A 12,268-nucleotide genomic window follows, 5' to 3' on the forward strand; every position below is an offset into this window, starting at 1 on the left:
AACCCTTTGTATTAGACATAAAATACCAATTAAGTTAAGTTGTAAAGTATTAGCCTTGAATTGCCAAGTATTAACCCACACAACTATTGAACAATTAGAGAACTTATGTAATAACCACTCAAGTTGCTTAAACTAGGTTATGTTGCACACTCACTTAACGAGTATTTAACTGATTATAATGGATGAACACCAACAATCCGTTTTCACTACATTGTTGATAATTCCCATTGTAAAATGGACAATCACTATTAATATGTCAATATTAAGATTCACGTTTTTTTCCCAACCAAGCCCTTACAAGAATGGCGATTTCTCGACTTATCATCAAGCTCGGAATCTTGGCGACTCTTTAAAAGATTCTTAACTTATTCCCTAAACCCTCACAAGAGTGGCAGTTCCCCGGCTTATCTTCACGCTCGCTATTTGGGGGTTGATTTTAAGGATTCTCAATTTATCAACCAAGTCCTTACAAAAATGGCGATTTCTCGGCTTATCATCAAGTTCGGGGTCTTGGTGTCTATTTAAGGTTCGACAAGGCTTCGCAAGACTAGCAATTTCTCTGCTTATCGTCAAGCTTAGCACTTGGGGTATCTTTTAAAAGTATTTTGACATTTCTCATCAAGTGATAACTGCAACATAACCCTTAGTTATTAAAAGCCAATCACATGTTTTACTATCATTATTAAACTTCAATCAAGATTCATTATAAACCAATATGATACTATGAACGTTTAGCCACTAATAAGCATAATGATAATTATCAAAGTAATAGATACAAACATAAACAAATTGAAACAATCTAACAAATTTGGATGACTAATCTTTGATGCTAATGACGTCTCCCAAAAGCTTGATCTCTTTAATCTTCAAGGGTTGGATGGATGAGATTAATTCCCCTGTTTCTTGGGACTATATTTACCTATAGATAGAAATTATAAACATTAATGGTTATTTATTCTAATATAGTTGCCAAAATTACGCTTAGTTGGAGATATTTTAGTGCTGAAAAGATGTATAATTTCTTATACATCAGTAACCTATGTTGCAGCCATGGCGAAAATTTGAGCCTTGTGTAATTACACTCGATCAACATTTCAATATTGGTTTGACTTCACATATGTGCATATATTGATTGCTATTTTACATTTATGTAAGAACAAGGTTGCAATACCTGCTTTTTGTAAACTTTTAGTCTCGGATGTGAAGACGCTTCGCTGTTTGGCATTGTAACCTATGTTGTACTGATACGAAGATATGAGCCTCAAGTATTTAACATGTAGCTGCATAGAGTGTTTGTTACTGATTTTGCATTAAATGTTGTTATAGTTTTGTTATATATTTTTCTTTTCATTTACGTTTTGAGTAGCGTATAAATTGTAAGATGTTGACGTGTTTGTTATATTATATCACAAACCTGGCATAACGTGCGGGTTATAAAATTATGTTTAAGTAAGAAATAGCATAGTAGTTTAAGTTTTCATGCCTATCTTTTAAAACAGGAAAATTCCCCAAATAGCCATTTTTGACCAAGTCTTTCCAACTTTAGCCATCAATTAATCAAAATCCCCAAAATAACCATTAAGAACCATCGGATCCATCAAAACTCAATAAAAAGCCATCAGATCCAACAAATATCGTGTTCACTCTATGGATTCGACGGAACTCATTAATGAACTGTCGGATCCGATGGAATTCGTTACAGACCGTCAGATCCAACATAATTTTTCATCTCCTACCTCACAAACCCTAAACCTCCATAACCAACCTCCATCTCCATGTTTCTTACTTCTCCACAAAATCAAGCAATTCCATAGTGTAAATCGCTTAGTTTATAAAGGTGAACATAATCATAGTGTTTGTTTTCCGTGAATCACGTCAATAGTTGAGAAAATTTGCGCAAGAAAGTGGCGAAACCTAGATTTTCAATTCAGGAATTTTTGATTTCGAGTTCATGAAGTGAAATTTAACATTATGGTTGTGTTCTCCACTAAAAACTAAACGATTTACACTATGGTTTTGCTTGATTTTGTGGAGAAATAAGAAATATGGAGATGAATGTTGGTTATGGATAGGGGTGAGTAAACAATGGTTCGGAACCGTCAGAACCGAGGAACCGGAACCGAACCGGTGCCTCAAAACCTCTAATGTGTGTACCGGTTCGGTTCTCGGTTCTCAGAATTTGCATTAAGTGGTTTTCCGTTTCGGTTCCAGGTAAAACCGGCGGTTCTAGACGTGGAACCGAAGAACCGGAATATTCAAAAAGTTTTAAATAAATTTACCAATCCTCATTTTTTATAGAGTAACTTATTAACCGGCATCCGTTCAATCATTTTTTTAATTCAAATATTCTTTATTTACGTTCAAAAACTAGCAACCTTGGTCAATCTTGACTTAAGCTATCAACGTAATTTAATTTAAAATGATATGAACTTCCATTAATCTATCGTTGCTAATGATTTGTTTAACTTCAACACTTAGCTTTTAATAAAAAAATATAACGAATGTTCATGCTGTAATCTAAATTAGTTTTATCGTGAAAGAAGATATACAATTATATAAACTTTTTTTGCAGTTTGCAAAGTTTGCATAACTCATTTAATAAATAAACGATCGAACCGGTTCTAGCGAGAACCGATTACCGAGAACCGGCTTTAGCGGTTCTGGAACCGAACCGGTTTACTATAATAGGTTCCGGTTCCGGTTATGTTTTTACTCATTTTCGGTTCCGGTTCGGTTCTCGCGGTTCTGAACCGTTGCACAGCCCTAGTTATGGAGGTTTGGGGTTTGAGAGGTAGGAAATGAAAATTTTCGTCGGATCCGCGGGTCTTTAACGAATTATGTCGGATCCGTTAATACGTTAACGCGTTGCGAAATTTTGCAGGTCAATGAATTTCGTCGGATCCGACAGAAATAAATGGTTATTTTGGGTTTTTTTTCAAAACAATTACTAAAGTTGGAAAGATTTTGTCAAAATGGTCATTTGGGGAATTTCCGCCTTTTTAAATTATGCTAAAATGACAATTTCTAAGGGGTTAGGGTAAACATACCCTCTCCCTTACTTGTCGTGTCCCAACCATTGAAGTTTTAGTTCCTTAGTTCCTTTTAACAATTTTTTTTAACATATTATTCTCTCTTACATTCTTCACTTTTTTTGTCATTTTAGTGTCTTCCTTTAAAAATATCAAATCGAAAACTATATTTTTTTTGTCTTTTTGTTTTTCTTTCTTTTAGTGTTTATTGTTCTTGATCATAGTAACAATATTTGTTATTAAATGCATTATAAAATGTATTTAAAGATATAATTATATAAATATGTCTATATAAAAACAATAACATTTTTTTTTATATTTTTCTCTTATCATATGCCTCCAGTCCGATAAATAAAATTCATTTGAATATTTTTTGTTAGGTTCGGGTGCATAAGATTAGTATCATATAAGAAAAGAACCACTTGTTGATCAAGTAGTATGTTATTTAATCATTTTTATTTATTAATAAACATTTCTTTTTGAAAAATTTAAGCTCTCTCTAAAAAGTAAAAAAAATAAACACTCTAAAAATTATAACAATTGTAGGAAAAAAAATACTTTTGTACATAAATTTGTTTGTTATATTTAAAAACTAAAAAAAATGTGTTACATTGTAAAAAAGAAAAAAAAGTTCTTTAAAAACTAGGGTTTTTTTAAAATAATTTTATGATAGTAAAATGGCAAATAATAAACAAAAAAGTTTCAAACCATATTAATGTAAACGTTAAGGAAGCGAGATATATTTAGTAAAATTAAAGAGGAGTGGTACGTTGCGCAATATCTTTTCTAAAATCAAAATTAACGTCATATAAACCTTTGAAATGAGCTTGGTTAATTAATATATATTCAAAGTATACGACTCAATACAACTAACGTTTTCAATTTTTTTCATAAACCAAAAGTTATGGTTTGATTTTATTTATACTCGATTAAAAACCGAATTACACCAAAACCGAACCAACCTACATCAAAAGCAAAATAACTAAACCAGATTTTACTTTTTTAAATGTATGGTATTGGGTTTATGGTCCAAACTAATATTTGATTAAAGTTTTTACCTCAAATTCTCTAATATTAACTTTTGTTTTTCCAACATTTCAAGCTTAAATATGTGTGATAAAAACAACCAAAAATCAAACTAAACTCATAAACAAAACCAACGAAACCAGAATCGAATGATTTCTTAAAGCCAAAAAAACCCAACTTTTAGTTTTGACTCGACTCAACCCAAAATCGACTTTCTGCGAACCTCTACCATTTTGCCGGTTTTAACAAAATTTTGGGTTGATCATGAACCGAGCCATATAAATATAATAAATATTAAACCGACCAAATGGACCGATTTCTTAGTTATTAACGTTTTAATATTATGTCTTATGAACACATAAACTACAATTATTGTATTATATAAGTCTCTCTCAAACTAATAAAATATCTTACCTTAAAATTCATATGTTTTTGCCGCGTGTAAACAGCGTTATGCTTTCTTCTTTAAATACTAAACAAGTGCATCCCATCTTGACCAACAAATTTCTCCAATTGATCATGGCGTTTCAGACCACTCTCTGCATTTTATTGGCGATCATATCTTCTTCACAAGCTACCAACTTCCAAGTTGGCGGCAAAGATGGCTGGACGCTGCATCCATCGGAAAACTACAGTAATTGGTCAGGCAGACTTGGGTTTTTGATCAACGATACTCTCCGTATGTTCGCGTGTTTTTTTATATTCAGTTTTGTGTTAGGGATGTTGATTTTGATTAGGGTCTTTTACTATTCGCAGATTTTAAGTATAATGGTGCTTCAGATTCTGTGTTGGTGGTGAACAAAGGCGATTATGATGGATGCAGTGTTAATAATCCGATCACGAAGCTTGAAGGCGGTGATTCGTCGTTTAAGTTTGATCGATCGGGTCCGTTTTATTTTATTACGGGTAATAAGTCGAATTGTGATCAAGGTCAGAAGCTGATTGTCGTGGTTTTGGCTCTTAGAAACCGATCGCCGCCACCAGCCGTCACTGCTCCGCCGTCTGTTGCGGTATCACCTGTTTCTCCACCGCCTGGTTTGACTCCACCAGCGAATTCTCCTGGTGGAGGAGGCGCACCTTCTCCTTCTCCTGGTTGAGGAAGTGCGCCTTCTCCAGGTGGTGGTGGTGGAGGGTCTTCTGGCGGTAACAATCCATCAGGGGACAAGACTTCACCGCCAGTACCGTCTGCGGCGACACCGACGCTTTCTGTTGACATAATTGCATGGATTATAACGGTTATCTTTGCTTTGTGGGGGATTTATTAATGAAATGAAACAGAAAATTGAGTGATTTCATTATCTTTTGTTTTGGGGGTTTCTTGAATGATTTCTTTTTGTGTGGCTTCTTTTAATTTTTATATATATTTTTTTCAATTATATTGTTGAAACCGAAAATAGGTTCCCTTTTTATAATGTTGTTGGATTGATGTAAGAAGATTTGAGTGTTTATACACGAGTGTGTTCATTATGGATACAGAATAATAACTATTTTTATTTGTAATTTTTAGTACAAATTTGAATTTGTTTTGTTTGAATGCTTTATTAGGGTATAGCCCGTGTTACACACAGATGAAAAAACATATCAACAAACATAATAAATTTAAACAATAAATTCGTACATAACTAAGTTATTTAATAAGTGTTACCTTAAATTTAATCTTCAGATTCCAAAGAGTTTAAAAGATTATCAAAATTTGACTCATAGTTCTCACACTTTAGCAACCATTTTACCTTCTCGCTAACTTCATTTTCCAAATCCAAATGTGCCCTTTCTTTTCTAACATTAGCAAGATTCAAGTTATTCAAATCTCTTAAAAGAAACATAGATTCTAATATTGATTTAGGATAGTGCCTGTGTTACACGCGGTGGAACATATTTAATACATAATATATATGTAACATCATATAAATTTAATCAAATGCAAATGTTGTACTTATAAATAAATGATATATTTCAATATTGTTCAATATTGTTTCAAATGATAGTATTTGAACTAACAATATATTTCAAACCCGGGTAATATTTAAAAGACAGAATTACAAATTTTGTTCTTTAAACATATGCGATTTATGGATCAGGTCTTTTAAAAAGTTTACTTACAGACAGTGTTCTTTACATAACATGTTTGCTTGATTTTCGTCCTTTTAACTAACTGTCATCCAAAAACTCAGTTACATATTATCATGTGCGAAACATGTGAGGGCATAATTGTAATTTTTACCAGTTTTTATAATTAATATATAAATGTAATATAAAAAAGATTATTAATATAGTTACATTAAAATTAATGTGGGTCCCATACTTTCATCTCCATCATGTCTCCTCTGGACATTCACTACCACCAAGACTCACCCACGACACAACCACCATCACCGAGTGGATGCATAAATCCGTAACGGATATCGTCAAAAACCTCACACAAACACCGTTACAGGTTTAGATCCACGCCGGCGGCGAGGTTAAAACGAACAAAGCCTCGTCGGAGAACGGATGGAAAACTACGTCGTCGCTTGAAGGAGTCATTCTCGTGGAAGAACTCACCGGAGAAACCGATTCGGAATATTCCGGCGAATATTCCGACGGGGTTAGGCTTTTGGAGGGGAAAGTGAACAGAAAGGATGATGGAAAGGATGATAAGTAAGAGTAGGTGTTATTTGTTGAAGACTTGTAGATCTGAACTATTAGAGACGAGACTCAAATGAATTGCAGGTCCTAGTTGATAGGAGAAACCCAAATTGCTGGTAGAGATAGGTGGTATCACCGGAGAACTATTCCACAACTGAAAAAAGACCCTCTTCGGAGCTAAGGAAGGGTGTGGACTTAGAGAGATTAATAGAGGGATTACCACTCATCACTCGGAGAGGCCCGAGCTAACGGTTTTCTGAGATGGTGGTGGCGGAAGGGCGGCGGAGACAGTGGCTGTGGTGGTTGAAAGTTGGTAGAAGAAATGAAGATGAAAATCTATGATGTTGAGTTAAATGGTGGGACCCACATCAATTTAATAGTTTTTTTCTCTAAAAGAATAAATTAAATAAATGTGTAATTACAATTATGCCCTCACATGTTTGGCACATAATAATATCTAACTGAGTTTTTGGATGACAGTTAGTTAAAAGGACGAAAATCAAACAAACATGTTATGTAAAGGACACCGCCTGTAAGTAAACTTTTGAAAGGACCTGATCCATAAATCGCATATGTTTAAAGAACAAAATTTGTAATTCTGTCTATTTAAAACGAAAGTACGAAATAATTTATGGTTGTTGTAGAGATTATAATATTGGATTTAAAATTGAAATAGATTGGAAGATTATTTTGAATTTCAATTAGTTAATATTAAAATCTATAACTTATTTTTGTAAAGTTCATATAAAGGTTGAAAATTATACTCAAATCATTATTCATTATCATTATTATAAAATAAAGTCTAAATCATATACCAATGATGCATACAATTACCGAAAAAGTTAATTTGAATTTGTAATTTATATATTTATACAATATTGTATATTGTATACAAGGGGATGGATCTTGCGAGAAGTGATATTACAGCGAGAAGTGCGAGAAGTGAATGTATAACTCCATTAATCCCTAATTTCACTCCCTTTCATATGATGTTACATACATATATGTAGGTTGGTTGTATTTATGTCTTAATTACACATTCAAACCAACCTACAAACATATAAATGTACCGATCCAAATTTAAACCTATGTACCTACACATATACAAACATACGTACCGACACACATACATATGCACCTACACAACGCACCAACACATAAGAAATGGAGTGAAATTAGGGATTAGTGGAGTTACACATTCACTTCTCGCACTTTTCGCTGTAAAAAACTTCTGAAGTGATCCAATACCTTGTATACATTTACCATAGATATGTTATATATGTATACAATATTGTATATTGTATATATTGTATATGGTCCTTAAGTTATTATTTATTAACCTTTAGAAACACAATTAGATTAAGTTGTTTAAATGTAACAATATAGTCAAAATTTAAATGTATAAAAAATAATATATTTTAGTCAACTCATTATTATTAATATGGACCATTAATTATAAATTAACGGTTAATCAAATAACAAAAATGTCTAAAATTACCATATTCAAAGCATTAACCTCCAATAACCTTAAATATGTAAGGTGAAATTTGAGTGCGTGATCAAATTTATAACTATCCATTACATATACTTATTTATATAAGATATAATATAAATAGAAACGATAATAAAATTTTGAAATTAGAATCTCAAAACTAACAATATATTTCAAACCCGGGTAATATTTAAAACAAAAGTACGAAATAATTCATAGTAGTTGTAGAGATTATAATATTGGATTTAAAACTGAAATAGATTGGAAGATATTTTTGAATTTCGATTTGTTAATATAAAGTCTATAACTTATTTTTGTAAAGTTCATATAAAGGTTGAAAATTATAGTCAGCTCATTATCATTATTATAAAATAAAGTCTAAATCATATACCAAATATGCATACAATTACCGGAAAGTTAACTTGAATTTGTAATTTATATATATACACAATATCATATAGTGTATACAATTACCAAAGATATTTTACATATATATATAATATTGTATATTGTATATATTGTATATTGTCCTTAAGTTATTAACCTTTATAAACACAATTAGATTATGTTGTTTAAATGTAACAATATAGTCAAAATTTAAATGTATATAAAGTAATATGTTTTAGTCAAATTATTATTATTAATATTGACCATTAATTATAAATTAATGGTTAATCATATACCAAAAATGTTTAGAATTACTATATTCAAAGCATTAACTTCAACGGACCTTAAATATGTAAGGTGAAATTTGAGTGCGTGATCAATTTTATAACTATCCATTACATATACTTATTTATGTAAGATATAATATAAATAGAAACGATAATAAAATTTTGAAATTAAAATATAAATAGTAATTAGATAGTTTTGTAAATTATCAAAGTATTATCAAAATAAGGTAATATAACTTATCTTTGAAAATTTTAGTCAGCTTATTATTTAAATTATTGACTTAACTCTAAAATTAAGTTGTTTAAATGTAACAATATAGTCAAAATTTAAATGTATAAAAAATATATTTTAGTCAAATCATTATTATTATTATGGATCATTAATTATAAATTAATGGTTAATCATATACCAAAATTATTTAGAATTACCATATTCAAAGCATTGACCTACATTGACCTTAAATATGTAAGGTCAAATTTGAGTACGTGATCAATTTTGTAACTATCCATTCTATATACTTATATATGGTGATCAATTTTATAACAATAATAATTTTTTTAAATTATAGTATAGATAGAAATAAAATAGTTTTGTAAATTATAAAAATACGGTAATAGAAGTTATGTTTTAAAATATACTCAAAATTTAAATCTATATAAAATAATATATTGTAGTCAAATCATTATTACTATTATGAACCATTATTTATAAGGAAAGTCAATATTCAATATTGATGTTAATTAAAGTGTAATTGGGATAATTAAATTATTTAAATTACCATATTCATGTTAATTCGGTTATTTAAACAAATAAGGAAAGTCAAACTAAATAAATTGTATTAATGGGATAATTAAATATGTACATGAATATACATGATTATTCAAAAAATAAATATTCATCAATATAAAAAAAATACATCTTATAAAGTCATCCTCAATCCGTAAAATTAGATAATATGAGTGGGACAATAACCTGAAATAATAAAATCAAATATTAATATTGATATTATGGATTATTTTAATTATAATTAATAACCGAAAAATTTTAAATGTGTTACCCGGAAAAATGAAATTATGAGAATGACCATGGTGTCTCGGATTTTTTCGTAGAATTGAAATTGAAATTAGGTTGTATGACTCGTGACATTCACCTGAAATTATAAAGTAGAATATTAATAATCTTTATATTATGGAACATTTGATATTTAATTTATAACCGAAAAATTTAAATGTCTTACCGGAAAATAACAAATAATGATTATAACCATGGTATCTCCGTTTTTTATTAAGAAACTAAAATCAATTTTTCCGTAAATCATCGGGTAAATTACCTGAAATAATAAAGTTTGTTATAACATTGATATTATGGAATATTATAATTATAATTTATAACCGGATGATTTAAATGTGTCTTACTAGAAAAACGAAATAATGATACTAAATATGGATTAAGCTGATTTATATTTAGAACCTAGAAGAAAAAACATGTATAACAAAAAAACAGGAAAAATATTAAACTTCAAATAAATATAAAACACTCATTGGTATAGGTATAACACATAAACGGAAAACTTACCGGAATAACGTAAATACTTAGAAATATTAGCTTCATCACTGGTTTTGATTTAGAACTGAAGAAACACTAAATGACCCTGGTAGATTACGGATAATCTGGGGGTTAAGTAGATGTTTCCCACGAGGGTTAGGTCCGGCAAAGATGGTTATTCTTCTCGACCTGCAAAACAGACACCGTGAGCTCGTCACTGAGAAGGGGGGGTTCCTCCTTGTGACCACCCTCCGGCGTGAGAATCAGACTAGATGGCTCTGAATATAAGTGTATATTGAGAGAAATAGCTAGAGAGAAGATAAGATAATACGAGATGATAATACCGTTCCAAGGTGTTGGAGTATTTATAGCCGAAGGTAGGTTTCCAAGCAGGTACGGCCAGCTCTATATAATATTCCTTTTCCACCAACTACGGGCTATGTTCGTGCCACGATGGGAGTTGGTGGGTAGGCAGCGGCTGATAGTGACATTTTGTACTGGAGCGTGCTCCTCCTGGTACTATTGTCGGTGAGCTGTCACCCTGTGGTTGGTTCATGGGTTGCTTTTGCCAGATCTTGTCTGTTTGTCCATACCTTGGTAGGTATAGTACAAAAGATCTTCTAGAAGCGTACGGACTGACTCTTTTGGGCGGGAATATTCCCGCCCTGCTCATTCCTTATTCAAGTGACATTACTGAAGTATAAGAGTTAGTGCCTTATGCGTGTAGCCTTACTGTTGGTGCGGGTAGCCTTCCTTCTTGGCTTGTATCTGCAGCTGAAGGAACAGGCAGGGTACTTTACCAAGGGAGGCTTTCCTGCGGGAACAGCTGGCTTACTGCGTGTAAGGTCTTCATCTCTCTGAGCATGGTGGGTCCTGCGGATCCAGTTGGTCTTTGCGCAGACGTCCCTCTTCAAGGTGAGTCTTGCGGGTCCAACATGGCTTTGCTGGGACCTACCTCTTCAAGTCCCCCCAGTCCATTGTTCTTCTCATGAATTGTTAATGAGGGGAACTTTTGGACTTTAAGCAAGGGGTTTTGAAAATGGTTTTTTGTTTTTTAAGGTTTTCCGTGGGGATTCTTCCCGCAGTTTTCCTAATGTCACTTGCAGAAATTCCCGACTTTTCTGCCTGATCTTTGGGTATGATGCGGGTAGGTGTGTAACCTCCTCGCAAGTCGGGAGCGTTGAGTTTCACTTGTGTAGATTCTCCACGAGGTTTTGGTAGTTTGACATAGTGATCAATTATGTTAAACAACCAATTCCACCTTGAAGCTTCAAACAATCTAGTTCTCAACGTTCCCGCCATGCGGGGGTGCTATTTCTCTTTCCGCAAGCATGGCCCATAGGATCCTTCTTGGTTTCAATTCCCTGCAGGTGCTAAGTATGTGAAGGGTTTCGCCTTGACACTGTACCCGCACTTGTCTTATGGTTCCTTGCTTTCCAAGTTATTCTTGGCTTCAATTCCCTGCAAGTGCTAAGTATGTGAAGGGTTTCGCCTTGACACTGTACCCGCACTTGTCTTATGGTTTCTTGTTTTCCAAGGTAAGGGGGTATATTCCCTCTTATTTTTGAATCTTTTTGAATCTTTTTGGAATTCGGAGAGTTGGTGAAAGGATAAGGACAGAACGGTTGAAGGGACGTTGGCGTCTTCTGACGGTTTCAGGACGTGTAGGAAGTTATGACGACGTGACAGCATGTGGTCAATCAGGACGCTTTTCCAGGCGCGTGGGCGCGAGTTTCATGACACGCGCCATTCCAACGCCTGTTGCCAGCTTGCTTTGTCCACGTGTCGCCGTGTCATTGCGCCTGCGCTTTCTCTCTCATCCGCATTAAATTCATCGCATTCATTGCGATGAGTATATAAGGGGGTTGAGGGTGCA

General features: G+C 32.7%; 1 pseudogene across 1 annotated transcript; it reads left to right on the plus strand.

Moving 5' to 3' along the window:
- Positions 1-4,574: 4,574 nt before the first annotated feature.
- LOC143562740 (early nodulin-like protein 3) lies at positions 4,575-5,404 on the plus strand (annotated as a pseudogene). The gene is made up of 2 exons (XR_013140541.1): positions 4,575-4,734; positions 4,812-5,404. The product of XR_013140541.1 is annotated as an early nodulin-like protein 3 (transcript).
- Positions 5,405-12,268: the final 6,864 nt, after the last annotated feature.

The sequence above is a fragment of the Bidens hawaiensis genome, unplaced genomic scaffold, assembly GCF_021521415.1.
Source record: "Bidens hawaiensis isolate Kalapana, Puna unplaced genomic scaffold, B.hawaiensis_p1.1 tig00021059_1, whole genome shotgun sequence".
In the NCBI taxonomy this organism is placed as follows: domain Eukaryota; kingdom Viridiplantae; phylum Streptophyta; class Magnoliopsida; order Asterales; family Asteraceae; genus Bidens; species Bidens hawaiensis.